This window comes from Chrysochloris asiatica, unplaced genomic scaffold (genome assembly GCF_000296735.1).
Source record: "Chrysochloris asiatica unplaced genomic scaffold, ChrAsi1.0 scaffold00004, whole genome shotgun sequence".
NCBI classification, from domain to species: Eukaryota; Metazoa; Chordata; class Mammalia; order Afrosoricida; family Chrysochloridae; genus Chrysochloris; species Chrysochloris asiatica.
Window position 1 is genome coordinate 25,059,909 of NW_006408522.1, and position 12,914 is coordinate 25,072,822.

Genomic DNA, 12,914 nt, shown 5'->3' on the forward strand with positions numbered 1-12,914 from the left:
ACAAGAAACTCTTGGTGGGTTTGAACCGCCAACCTTGTGGTTAGCTATCCAGGGCTTATCGTGCAGTGCCACACCAAGACTCCAAATATAAGCTTAAGGAACCCAATATAACCATAAGGTAGCACAATGATTTAAGGTTGGCAGTTAGGCTATAGCCCACCAGTAGCTCCACAGAAGGAAAAAAGGCCTGGCAAATTGTTCCCATAGTGATTGCAGCCTAGGAAATCTACTTTGGGCTATGGGGTAGCCATTAGTAGGAATTGACTGGCTGGCACACAGTGTAAGCCTACCATGGTTCCAAACTCAGGATTACATATATGTCTACTCAGTACACTGTGTACCTATGATCATGGGGTAACCAGTGAGTGGTTCCAAAATTTGATTGACTTCTTGAATCAGGTGAGATTAGAAAGCGTACAATTTTGAATTTTAGAGAAAGCACTAAGTTAAAATGCTGTTCGTGAGATTGATGTGTTACAAGACTGTTGTTAAGTGCTGTAGAGTCGGTTCCAACCCACAGTGACATTGTATAGGGTTTCCAAAGAGTAGCTGGTGACCTTGAACCGCCGACCTTGCAGTTGAAATCAACTTTGCAGTTCAGTTCTTTAACCCACAGCACCACACCAGGACGCTGTTATGAGACTAAGCCCCACCAGTTAAACTAGACTTTAACTGTCAGTAACTTGAGATGTTTCGCAAATTCAAATTTAGTGTCATTTATTTGCTTTTAGATTTTGGAAAGATTTATTTTAACTTGGGTAATTTCCCAGAAAAAAACTGATTCACCAAAATTCTTGCTTTTTTTGGTGTCATGTATCATCCAAAAACCTGCTAGAAGAATTAAACTCCAGTCTTAGACCATGTAGCATCTAAGATAGGGTGCTACCTATACCTTGTTGTTGTTAAGTACCATGGAGTCAGTTCCGACTCAGTGACCCTATACAGGGTTTCCGAGGCTGCATATTTTTACGGGAGCAGAAAGCCTTATCTTTCTCCTGCGGAATAGTTTGGTAGTTTCAAACTGCCGACCTTGAGGTTAGCAGCCAAATTTGTAACTGCTACGCTACCAGAGCTCCTTAAAACTCTGTTAATAGGCAAGAAACGATATTCTGAAATACATCTTAGTTTTTGGGCATCCTGGAAAATTTTAAACCTAGATCAAAATACCCATATGACTGACTTATCAAGTGCTATTGAACCGGTTCCAAGTCATAGTGACCCTGTATAGAATTTCCAAGGAGCAGCTGATGGGTTTGAACCCTGACTTATGGTTAGCAGTCCAGTCCTTTTCCTACAGTGCCACCCCAGGATTCCATATGACTGACTATTAAGTGCTGTGGAGTCAGTTCCAACTCATAGGGACCCTGTATAGGATTTCCGAGGAGCAGCTGATGGTTTTGAACAGCTGACCTTACGGTTCACAGTCCAGTGCTTATCCTACAATACCATTTTTTGTGTGTGGGCATATTTATAAAAGCAAAAAACTGAACTCACTGCCATTGAGTCAATTCTGATTCAATCACCCTGTATAGGCTTTCCAAGACTAAATTTTAATGGAAGCTGAAAGCCTCATCTTCCTCCTTTGGAGTGATTAGTGGGTTTGAACTGCTGACCTTGCAGTTAGCAGTCCAGTTTTATCCTACAGTGCCACCAGGGTTCTTTGGGCTTTTATGTATGTTGCCAAGTGCTGTTCTGACTAAGGAACTCTGTATAGGGCTTCTGAGGAGCATGTGGTAGGTTTGAACCATTGACTTTGCTTATCCTGCAGCGCATCACTGGGACCCCAGGGCATGTGTATAGATGCATTGAACGAATTGTCAGATTATAGTAACTTCTAATTTATGACTGAGTTTCATATGAAACTGAAAAACAATATCCAAATAAATATTCTAAAGGAACAGAGATTGAGTTTTCTTTCTATTCTGAAATTAAGTCTCTTTAAAGTCAACAGCTCTGGTAGCGTAGTGGTTACGAATCGGGCTGCGAACCTTAAGGTCAGCGGTTCGAAACTACCAGCCGCTCCGCGGGAGAAAGATGAGGCTTTCTACTCCCGTAAAGATTTACACCCTCGGAAACCCTATACAGGGTCGCTATGGGTCGGAACTGACTCGACGGCACTTAACAACAACAACAAAGTCAACTTAATTTTTTTTTTTTTTTGGTGTCATTTTAATTTAAGAACTTTAACCTTGAAATTTAACTGGTTAGATCTAATATCTAGCAGTTTTAATCATCCCATGAACTTGTCAAAACTCACCATACTTGGTTTATGTTAAACTGGTGATGAATGTGAAATACCTAATTTCCTTAAAATGTTTGCTTGTCCCCATATATGTTATAGTAGTAAGTTTGTATACGTCTGTTTTGAGTAACACACTTTGGCGATAAAATAAATTTTCATTTGTACTTCAAAGAATAGAACATTGATAAGTATAATGTAAAACTTTGATTTTGCAGTGTGTTTTAATAGTTGCATTTTGCGTTTTCTCATTTTTGTTTTGCTTATGCTGATAACTAAAATTGGCAGACTCCAAGTGTTCAGGCTAACTTCTTGTTGCAGCCACTGGGTCAGTTCTAACTGAATACCTTACAGGGTTTCTAAGAAGGAGCAAAATCAACCTTGCAGTTAGTCGTCCCGTGCTTTTCCTTACAGCACTACACTAGAACTCATGCTAACTAGAACTCCTTACAACACTGCACTAGAAGTGCCGTTGAGTCAGTTCCAACTCATAGTGACCCTGTCTAGGGTTTCTGAGGCGTAAGCTAGTGGATTTGAACCGCCAATCTTGCGGTTCAAACCAACCATGAGGTCCAGTGCATTTATCCTGCAGCACCACAGCAGGACTCCGTGCTAACTAGGTGCTAGAAATAGTAACTGGGAGTGTAGTAGGCTGTATTGAATTGAAACCCTAATAACAACTGAAATTGACTAATGTACAGAATGAGTTAACAGATACTGTGAAACTGAGGTAACTCAAGGATTTTTTTCTCATCTCAAAGTATATACATTCTTTATCCATAGTAGAATCTCATAATCTACCTCAAGAATTATTGTAAATATTTGTTACAACCAATACCATTTAAACAGTATAGTTTATGTGCATGATCAAGTAATTCAATAATGTGTACTTCTGTAAGATTGTATTTTAAGAAGGTTTTTAAGAAACCTACTGAAAATCTTGTTCTTTAAAGCATCCATGCCTCGAGGAGTTGGCGTCTCTTGAATCCTGTTTGTCACAAACAAATTTTTCTTAGGAAGTTTTCCTGCAGTATACGAGTCATCATTTCCAAACAGGAAATAAAGCCAAAGAAAGATGTGAAGGAAGAAATGCACTTTCCCAAGTCCTTGTTAGTGAGTTTAAAAACAGGCTGCAACATCTAAAGAAATCACTTGTGAATTTATTATGTATCCTAAAATAATGTTCTTGAAGTTTAACCTTCACCCCAGTGGAATGAGCCAACACTAATCTCAAAGAATCATTCTAATGCAATCAGGTTTTGAAAGTCAAAAGAACTTTCACACTGATAAGCCATGCGATCAGGATTCCAATGTAAATGTCTAAAGCCAGTCACGTATTTGCACACTCCAAATCCCTTGTCATCCCAAATTACAATTCTGAGCAGAAAAGGAGGTAATGAGTGAAGCAGATTAGTTGCTTCCTGCATCGGCTCCCTTTCAAACTGCAGTGATAAGTAGAGTCACGTTGATAGCATTCCCCCAACAAGGAACTACATAAAAACAGCATTTATCTAATACCTGAAATTACTGTTATTTTGTTGTATGCACTTTGCTTTTTATTCCCAACATTAATTTTTTGGTTAATGAATGAAAAATAATTTTCTTTCTAGAAAACTATGTTTTGTATTATGACTGAGTGTTAGTGGTCTTCAACTGAAAAAAAAAGTTACATGTTATCTGAAGACTTGTTAAAAGTGAGTTGTATTGTGAACATCTGTAGACTGTAAATGGTTGTCATTTACTGAGCAGGGTAGGGCTGATTGTAACTAAAATACTAAAAGCACATGCATTTTCTCTAATTCCTGTTTATTGAGCAGATACTTACTGGCCCCCAACAAGATGGACTGACACAGTGATGGAAACAGTGGGCTCAAACATGACAGCAGCTGTGCATGGGGTTGCTATGAGTCCAAACCAACTTAACGGCATCTTTGGCGATAAATATCCAACAGCGTATTCTAAAGATAATGTCCTAAGGTTAAATACCCAGTTGTGAATAGCCATTGAGTCTGTTCTGACTTACAGCAACCCTCTATAGGGTTTCCAAGGGGAGGTTAGTGAGTTTGACCTGCTGACCTTGTAGTTCAAACCAACCTTGTGGTCCAGGGCACTATCTTGCAACATCACACTGGGTACCAAATGATACCATATGGGACAAATTATCCATAGAACTAAGCTTCATTCTATGAAAAGAGATGAGTTTCAGGAGAAAAGTTCTGTAATAAGTAATGAAATAAAGGGGTCTGAGGGAGGCAACTCAACATGAAAGTTGATGTCATGGCTATGAAAAATCCAGAGGCACATTACAGGCAGAGGATCAACTACACCTGAGTTGAAACAAGGAAATCACATTTGAGCAAGAAAAACAGTGTTAAACAAGGTTGGAGAAGAGCCCAGAGAGGAGATGATGTGGAGTTTTATAGTCTTAGAATAATTAGTTGAGATAGTGTTCTAAATACATGGGAAATCACAGGGAATTTAAATTCTGATGCAACCATTTTCAAAGGTGAATCTGGCTATTGTGTGAAGAAATGATAGAATGGGGCAAGCGTGGAAGGAAGCAGGGAGTTAAATGACGGAGGTTTTTGCACTAGAATTTGGTGGTGGTGGTGGTGGTATGTGCTGTGGCGTCAATTCCCACTCATAGTGACCCTGGATAGGGTTTCTGAGGCTGTAAATCTTCATGGGAGCAGAAAGCCTTATCTTTCTCCTGCGGAACAGCTGGTAGTTTCAAACTGATGACCCTAAGATTAGCAATCCAATTTGTAACCACTAAGTTACTAGAATTTGGTGAGACCTGCACAAAATCAAGGATTTGCTCATAGGTTAAAATGGGAGATTTTGAAGGAAAGAGAAAGTGTGGCTCCTAGGTTTCTTACTGAGCACGTGGTAGTGGTGTTATTAAGGGAACAGTAAGACCAGGAAAAGCACATTTTAGCAGAAGAGGTGCCAGCAAAGGAACAGAGTGGCCTTCAGCTTGGAAATAAAGTGGTATCACAGGAGTTAGGCATTTCAAAAAGGAAAGCGATGAACTGAATACTGCTGAGAAGTTAAATAGGAAGCATACAAAGAAGAGCCCTTGGATTTAGCAAAATACAAGTGTTCGGTGGTATTAATTAGCATTTTTCAGTGGAGTCATGGGGATAGAAACATCTGTTCCCACGAAGAAAATGGAGATGAGGCAATGGAGACAGCTGATGTACACAACTCTTGAGTAAAGAAAAGGAAGCAAGAAAAATGGAACTGTATCTGTAGAAAGAGGGTCAAGAGATTACTTTTAATAGGAGCTGTACTGATAGAGCATGTTTGTTTGTTGGTGAGAATGATCCAGTTCAAGGGAGCGATTGATACATGAAAGGATAATTGCAGGGTCAAAGTTCAGGAGTCTCTTGAGTCAGCAAAATGGAACAGTCATCCCCTTAGGCAATACTGATTTGTGAGAGTGTGCTTGGCTCTAATTCCAGTTCTTCACTATGAGGAACTATATTTAACCACTTAGTGCCCTCAATTTCTCACTGGAAGGTTTAGGGGAAAAAAAAAAAAATCAGTTTTTACCTTTTTAAAATATTACAGAGATAGAAAGTAGGAAATTTTGAAATCAAATAGACCATAACTCTAGACATAAATAACAAACAGCCTTCTACAAAGTATCCCTACAAAATATTTTAAAACCAGTTTTCTCCTTTCCAACACTATAGGCATTTAATTTTTTTTTTTTTAATTTCTGACATTTAAAAAAAGATGAATGCCAACAAAAAGTTTGCATGTTGAATTGTGGCAGATAAGCCAGTGTTTGTATAGTTTTGAGTACATTTATTAGAAAAGAATGAAGTTTGAAAAAGAATATTAAAATGTTAGGTAAAACTGTGCATGTCAAACAAGTTCATGAACATAGCAATATGAACAAAGTAACATAAAATTGTTTAACATGCATAGCTTTACCTAACATTTCTATATTACCACTTTCAAGCTTTATGCTTTTCTAATAAATGTATTCAAAACTACACAAGCACTGGCTTATCAATCTGTCACAATTTAACATGCAAACGTAAAATTGACATTCATTTTCTCTTAACCCAAGGATTATTTGTGTGGTTTTTTGTTTTCTTCCATTTCCATTCTACAGGATATTTTCAGTTACCTTTTTATCACTAATTTTTTTTTTCATCTAATGATACTAATAAAAGAATAAAGTCTGTATGATATTGGTTCTTTGGAATGTATTGAGATTTCCAGTGGTTTGTTACAATATTGTGCATTTTCCATTTATGCTTAAAAATAGTCTGGATTCATTGCTTTCAGTGCATTTAGAGAGTGTCTTTGTGTGGTGAATTTTCTGAGTCCTTGGTATGCCTGTAAATGCCATGATTCATCTTTACATATAAATGATAACTAAAAATAAAAATCTAAGTTTATTTTTCCCCTCAGAACTTTAAAAACATCACCCTGTTGTATTTCTGCATCCAATATTGCTATAAAGAAATCTGAATTGATCTAACTTCTTTCAAAGACACCTGTTTTTACACCTGAAAGCTTGTAAAATTGTTTTTGTCTTTAATGTTTTTAATCGCACTTCAATATTTTTAAAGAGTTCTATTTGTCTTGTTTTTCTTAAGCTTAAATCTTTCTATTCTCCCCATCCATTTTGTAGATCTTTTTCTAATTATCCCTAATGTTGTTGTTGTGAAGTGCCGTCGAGTCGGTTCTGACCCATAGCGACCCTGTATAGGGTTTCCGAGGAGCAGCTGGTGAGCTTGAACTGCCTGGTGAGCTTGAACTGCCTATCTTGCAGTTCAAACTGCCGCTTTGCAGTCTGGCGCATTAACACAGTGCCACACCGGCACTCCCTAATAGGAGTAGCCAATTCTTTTTTTTCTTACTATTGAAGTAAAAGCATCTAGAATTAAATCCATGCTTTAACCTTCTGTTAGAGAACTCAAAGTGAGAAGAGATTATGTAAATTTAACTATGACGCTACAGTATTATACAGGGTTTCAATACTATTCATTGCAAATAATGCTATGGCATTCTCAACAAATTGATTCAACTTTTCTTGGTGCCCTACAGAAAAATGGCCCAGCTGCCTAAATCCTTCACTGTAATGCATCTTCCTTGGTATGAGGTGCAGACCAAAAAATTTCCATTCTTCTGTTGTTACTTTCTCTTCCCTGGTAGATAATTCGTTTATCCTCCCTTCTTTATAGCAGGATCTCCAGCACTCTGTCTTTGTTTCCTAACTGTCCAGTGGCCTAGGATCCCATTCCTCCACCACCACCATTATAGCTTGTCTATAATGTCCTGGTGTGGCAAGGAAACAAGCTGAGCAGAAAACTCTGCTTGGAGTAAATTCAGGACACCACCTGTGAGGATAATCCAAACCTGAAACTTAGCCACAGTTCAGTCACCTTAACATGCGTTTTTCTCCAGGTACTTGATGATGTTTTGGACCGATGCCAAGGATACAATTCAGCTAGTTTATGCTTTCCTTTGTCTTTGAACCAATACATTTTAAGGGTTTTGCTTTGTTTTTGCAATGCTATCAGAAGACAGATCTTTAGTGTTCTCTTTTGAATCTCCTTTGCAGAAAGTCCTGTTGTTATTCAGTCCAGAGCACTATTAGGAGAAAGGTCAGAAGACACAGCCCTGAAAAGTGAACGCAGAGAGTTGATGTTGAGCAGGTGACCTCTTGAGGCTTCATTGGCCTGGAGCTTATGAAATGAAGTTTCTAGCTCCATGAACTCTTCTCACACTGCCCATACATAAGCTCACTCACTGAAAACCCATTTCAGTATTGACACTGTTCGTGCAGCAGTTAAAAAAGAAAACCATGTGGGTAGAGGAGCTACAAGTTTCTAGATCATTTCATTTTGTTGGACAAAATATTTGCTAAAGATATTTATAAATGGTTATAACTGCTTGCTTACCTTGCAGATCCCTTAGAAGGAATCTGCCCCTTAAATGGGCACGTTTTCCTGTCGTCACCAGGAGCCTCCTCCTTTTCTTGATGGTTTTTACTTAAACTTGACCATGTTTATTCTTGACTTTAATGTGAATTTCATTGCTGTACAGTTTAGGGGCTTTTAAGAGGACTCAATTCATTCTCTGGGTTATATTTCGCTGTACTCCTATAGACTTCTGGTGTGGCACTATAGGATAACCACTGGACTGTAAACCACAAGGTCTGTGGTTCAAACCCACCTGCTGCTCCTTGGAAACCCCACACAGGGTCGCTATGAGCTGGAATTGACTCGATGGCACTTAACAACATACTCCTATGGCAAGAGCCGTCTTATCAGAAAATTTTGAATTTCCACTCAGATGCTCTTTTTATTGTGTTTAAGAATGCAGGAAGATTTTTTTTATATAAGCAAATTGTTTGACTTCTGCCATAATATCCAGGAGTAGGGGTGAAGGTGCAGGATAAAAGTAAAGTGCTTAGAAATGTGCTTTTTCCTAATACAGAGACAAGGAATCTGTTACCATGATGTTAAATTTTTTGGAGTCATTATTCTGACTACAATGAAGGAAAGTGTTCAGACTTGGGGGAGGCAGCAAGATACACAAGGGGACTTCAAAAAGTTGATGGAAAATTTCCAATGGCTTTTCATTCCATTTTCCACCCATTTTTGAAACCCCTGTATCCAGGTGGACAACTAACATCCTTAAATCACCAATGAGAAATGTGGCCTGAAACTGTTACAGAATTTCTTCCAGATTAAACATTTATTGTGTTGCCTTTGTTTTTGTTTTCTTGTGCTCATTTTACTAAGACCATGGCATAAACTCCTGTGTTCACAGTGTAATCTTGGGTCCTTGGAGTTCATTCTTATTCATAAACTAAGCTTTAAGTAACTTCCAGAATATGACAGTAGATGTGCTCACACATTTACATCTACTTTCATACACATTTTGGTTTATGCTTGCCTTTTGAAAGACAATTTCAGATGACAGTTTTCTTATTTCTTCTCACTAAATTATACTTAATGCATGGAGATCTAATCTGGAGACGTAAAATGTCCTTTTGCTTTTTTCTGTGTGCATTTTCATATGACTTAGGAATGTATCATGTAAATAATATATGTTCTTTCTTTAAGAATTAAACCCAAGAGTAGATAGGGGTATATGTTGTTGTTGTTCAGTGCCATGAAGTTGGTTCCAGTACATAGCTACCCTGTATAGGGTTTCTGAGGAGCAACTGGTGAGCTAGAACCTCCGACCTTGTGGTTCAAGCCGACTTTGCAATCCAGCATTTTAACTCACAGCACCTCACCAGGACTCTATAAGGGCATGCAGTGAAAAGTAAAAGAAAGTGGACCTTAGATACGATCACTATTGTCAGTTTGTGTCCTTCCAGAAATTACCTGTGCATATAAAGGCATATAATTTTATGTCAATGAGGTCTAAGTGTCCTGCTACCACATGCTTGGTCCCTAATGTCTATATTTTAGCCCTATATTAAAAAGGCACAGACATCCAGTGCCAGCCACACAGCATGACATTTTACAGGGCTATGCTCTTTTCTTTTGTTCATGACTGTAACAGAAATGCCTTGAAAGTGACTTTTGTTTGGTATGTATGGCTGGAACACAAGAGTTTTACAAGAAACAATATCTCACAATAATGACTCATTATTTGGAGAAAAGAAATCCAGCAAATATTTTGGGAAAATGTCATAATGCATCTGGTGGTCAGCAAACTTGGAATGGGATTGCTGTCTAGGTTTACTGCATTCCCTGTTCTGGCGCACAAAGAATGGGATTGTGAGAAAACCTATTTTACCAGTGGGATGTTTCGCTAACATTTTTTAGGCCAAGATACTCCCACCATTCTTAAGACCTATACGCTAGTTAGATTTATACAAACTAAGCTCCATAGAAGCTTAATACATAGGATTTGTAGCACTGCAAATGCTTTCCCTATTCACTCGAAACAAACCTACCATTTGATTATTTTAATACCTACTACATGCCAAGCTAAGAAGAATGTTTTATGTACATTGTCTCATTTAATACTCAATACAACCTTGGAAGTAAGTACTCTTCTTTTCCTATTTCTTTTCAGTAAAAGAAAGCAGAGGCACACAAAGGTTTAATAACCTGTCCACGATCACACTAGTAAGTAAGTAGGCTGAGGTTTGAAATTGGGCTAGTCTGACTCTCTGCTAACCTCTGTGCTACCTAACTTGTACCTCACATGCAAGACTACACCCCCTGCCTTCCTACCTATTGCCCTTGGACTGTTAGTGCATCCCAATCAGCATATCTGTGGTGTGAGCTTTGAGGAGCCTTGGTGTCACGTCACTCAATGCTAATCAAAAGATGTGCGGCTTAGACCCACCACCATGGAAGAAAGATGCAGCAGTCTGCTTTCATCAGGATTACAGCCTGAGAAACCCTATGGGACAGCGCTCTAGTCATACAGGGTTACTATGAGTTGGATCCAACTTGACAGCAATGGATTTTGTTTTGTTTTTTCAGCCTAATGTACCACCTGTTTTGCCATTTGTTTCTTTTTAAGTTTCCTAAAAAGTCCTGTCCTCTTGCAGTCCAGATCACCTTTATTAAATAGGGGGAACAACAGGGAGTTCACCTTGGACAGGTGGCCTCTTGGTAACTTAAACAAACTTAAACAAAGGCTATCAACTCTGCATGCCTCATAGACCATGTATCAACTCTGTATGCCACATAGGCCTGTTTAAGAAACACTGGTTTTTAGTGTAATGCATGAGGGTAAGTTAAAAAGATTTGCTATAAGGGTTTAGTTCATACATGCATAGGTTTATTCCTAACAAAACATGTTTAAACATGTCTCTGTGATCAGTAGATGATTGCAGACAAGTTTTCTGAGTAATAAACTTGTCTGAGTCTCATTTGATGACCTTTAAAAAAAGAGATCTAATTAAAACTGGCTTCCAAGGGGATCTGCTAGTTAAATTCAAAGCAGAGAGAGAACAGCTCAGAAAACAATAGCGATTGTATTCTGGTATTCTAAAGAGATAATCTTGACAGATTTTCTCTAACAACATAGGTCGATCACATGGTTTTATGAAGAAGTTTTAAGAAAATGGAAAGCTGCATTGGTGAGAAAACGCCCAGGAAAGTTATGCTGAGGAATTTTTTCCATCACAACAATGCACCCGCTCATTCTTCAAGAGTAGCAAAGACTGTTCTATGAGAATTTCATTGGGAAATCGGATCCCATTCATCCTACAGTCCTGAGCTTGTCTCTTCAGACTCTTTTGTTCCTCAAACTCAAAGAACATTTACAACGAACATAACTTGAGCTTCTTGGGGATGCCCAAACTGACAGTCTTATAAATCAAACAATATAGAATTCCTCAGGGAAGGGATTATTGTTGTTGTTAAAAGCTGTCAAGTAAGTTCTTACTCATAGCGACTCTGTATAGGGTTTTGAAGAGCAGCTGGTGGGTTTGAACTGTCAACCTTATGTTTTGCAGTCCAGTGATGATTCCACAGTGCCACACCAGGAGTCCTCAGGGAAGGGATTGTTGCTATTGTTAAGTGCCAAATCATAGCGAACCTGTGGGTTTCTGAGGAGCAACTGGTGAGCGTGAACCACCGATCTTGTGTTTAAACTGACCTTGCATTCAGGGAAGGGATAGAAAGATAGAAATACTGCCTTCAGAAATCTATAGACCAAGATGGAGGATATGTTGAAAAACAATAGCTTCGCATTTTGATATTTTTGTTTAGTAAAGATTTCCATGATTTTGTAACAAGAGTTTTTTTTACTGTAACTTGGTTAGCAGGTTGGAAAGAAACTCATCACATCTGATAAAGAATCCTCTCCTGGACTTCTCTTGCAATCTTGAATCTATAATCTGTCTCAGATCCCACTCTAAACTCTCCCTTCTACCTATTTGTGATAGCTAAAGTTTTGTGTCAACTTGACTGGGCCAGAATTTCCAGTAGTTTGGCAGTCAAAATCTAACGTAGGATTAGTTAACTCTGTGATGATTGGCTATGAGCAGGCATAGTTAACTCTATAATGATTGGCTATGAGCAGCCAATCAATTGAAAAGATGTTTCCTTGGGGGTGTAGCCTGCTACCTATATAATGGATACACAGGAAAACTTGTTCTCTTTTCTGCTAGGGACTTGGAAGTCTACAATTATGAGCCATTTCCTTGATGTAAACTTCTTTTAAATATATATATATATATATAATTTCACTGGTCTTGCTTCTCAAGAGAATCCAGCCCAAGACACTATGCAATCTTTTTCTCCCACCAACTTATACATATTGTGAACTGATTCTTTTCTTCTACCTTTGTGTCCTTGAGTTACTGTTTCATAAAGGTACGTGCAGGCAGATATAGATGAGTGGTAACACATACAGTTGGAATATCAAGCTATGTGTGTGCATGGATAAATAAATGTGTACTGTGGTGCTGTAGGGTAAGCACTGAACAACAATGTTGGTTTGAACCATAAATTCAGCAGTTCAAACTTCAGCCGCTTCTCAGAAACCCTATATAGGATCGCTATGAGTCAGAACCAACTCAACGGCACTTAACAACAACAACACTGCTATAATATAGGTAGGGATATGTTCAATAAGGAGTCCTGGTGTGGCGCTGTGGGCTAATGCGTCAGACTGCAAACTCGTTTGAACTGCAAGGTTGGTTGTTCAAGCTCACCAGCTGCTCCTTGGA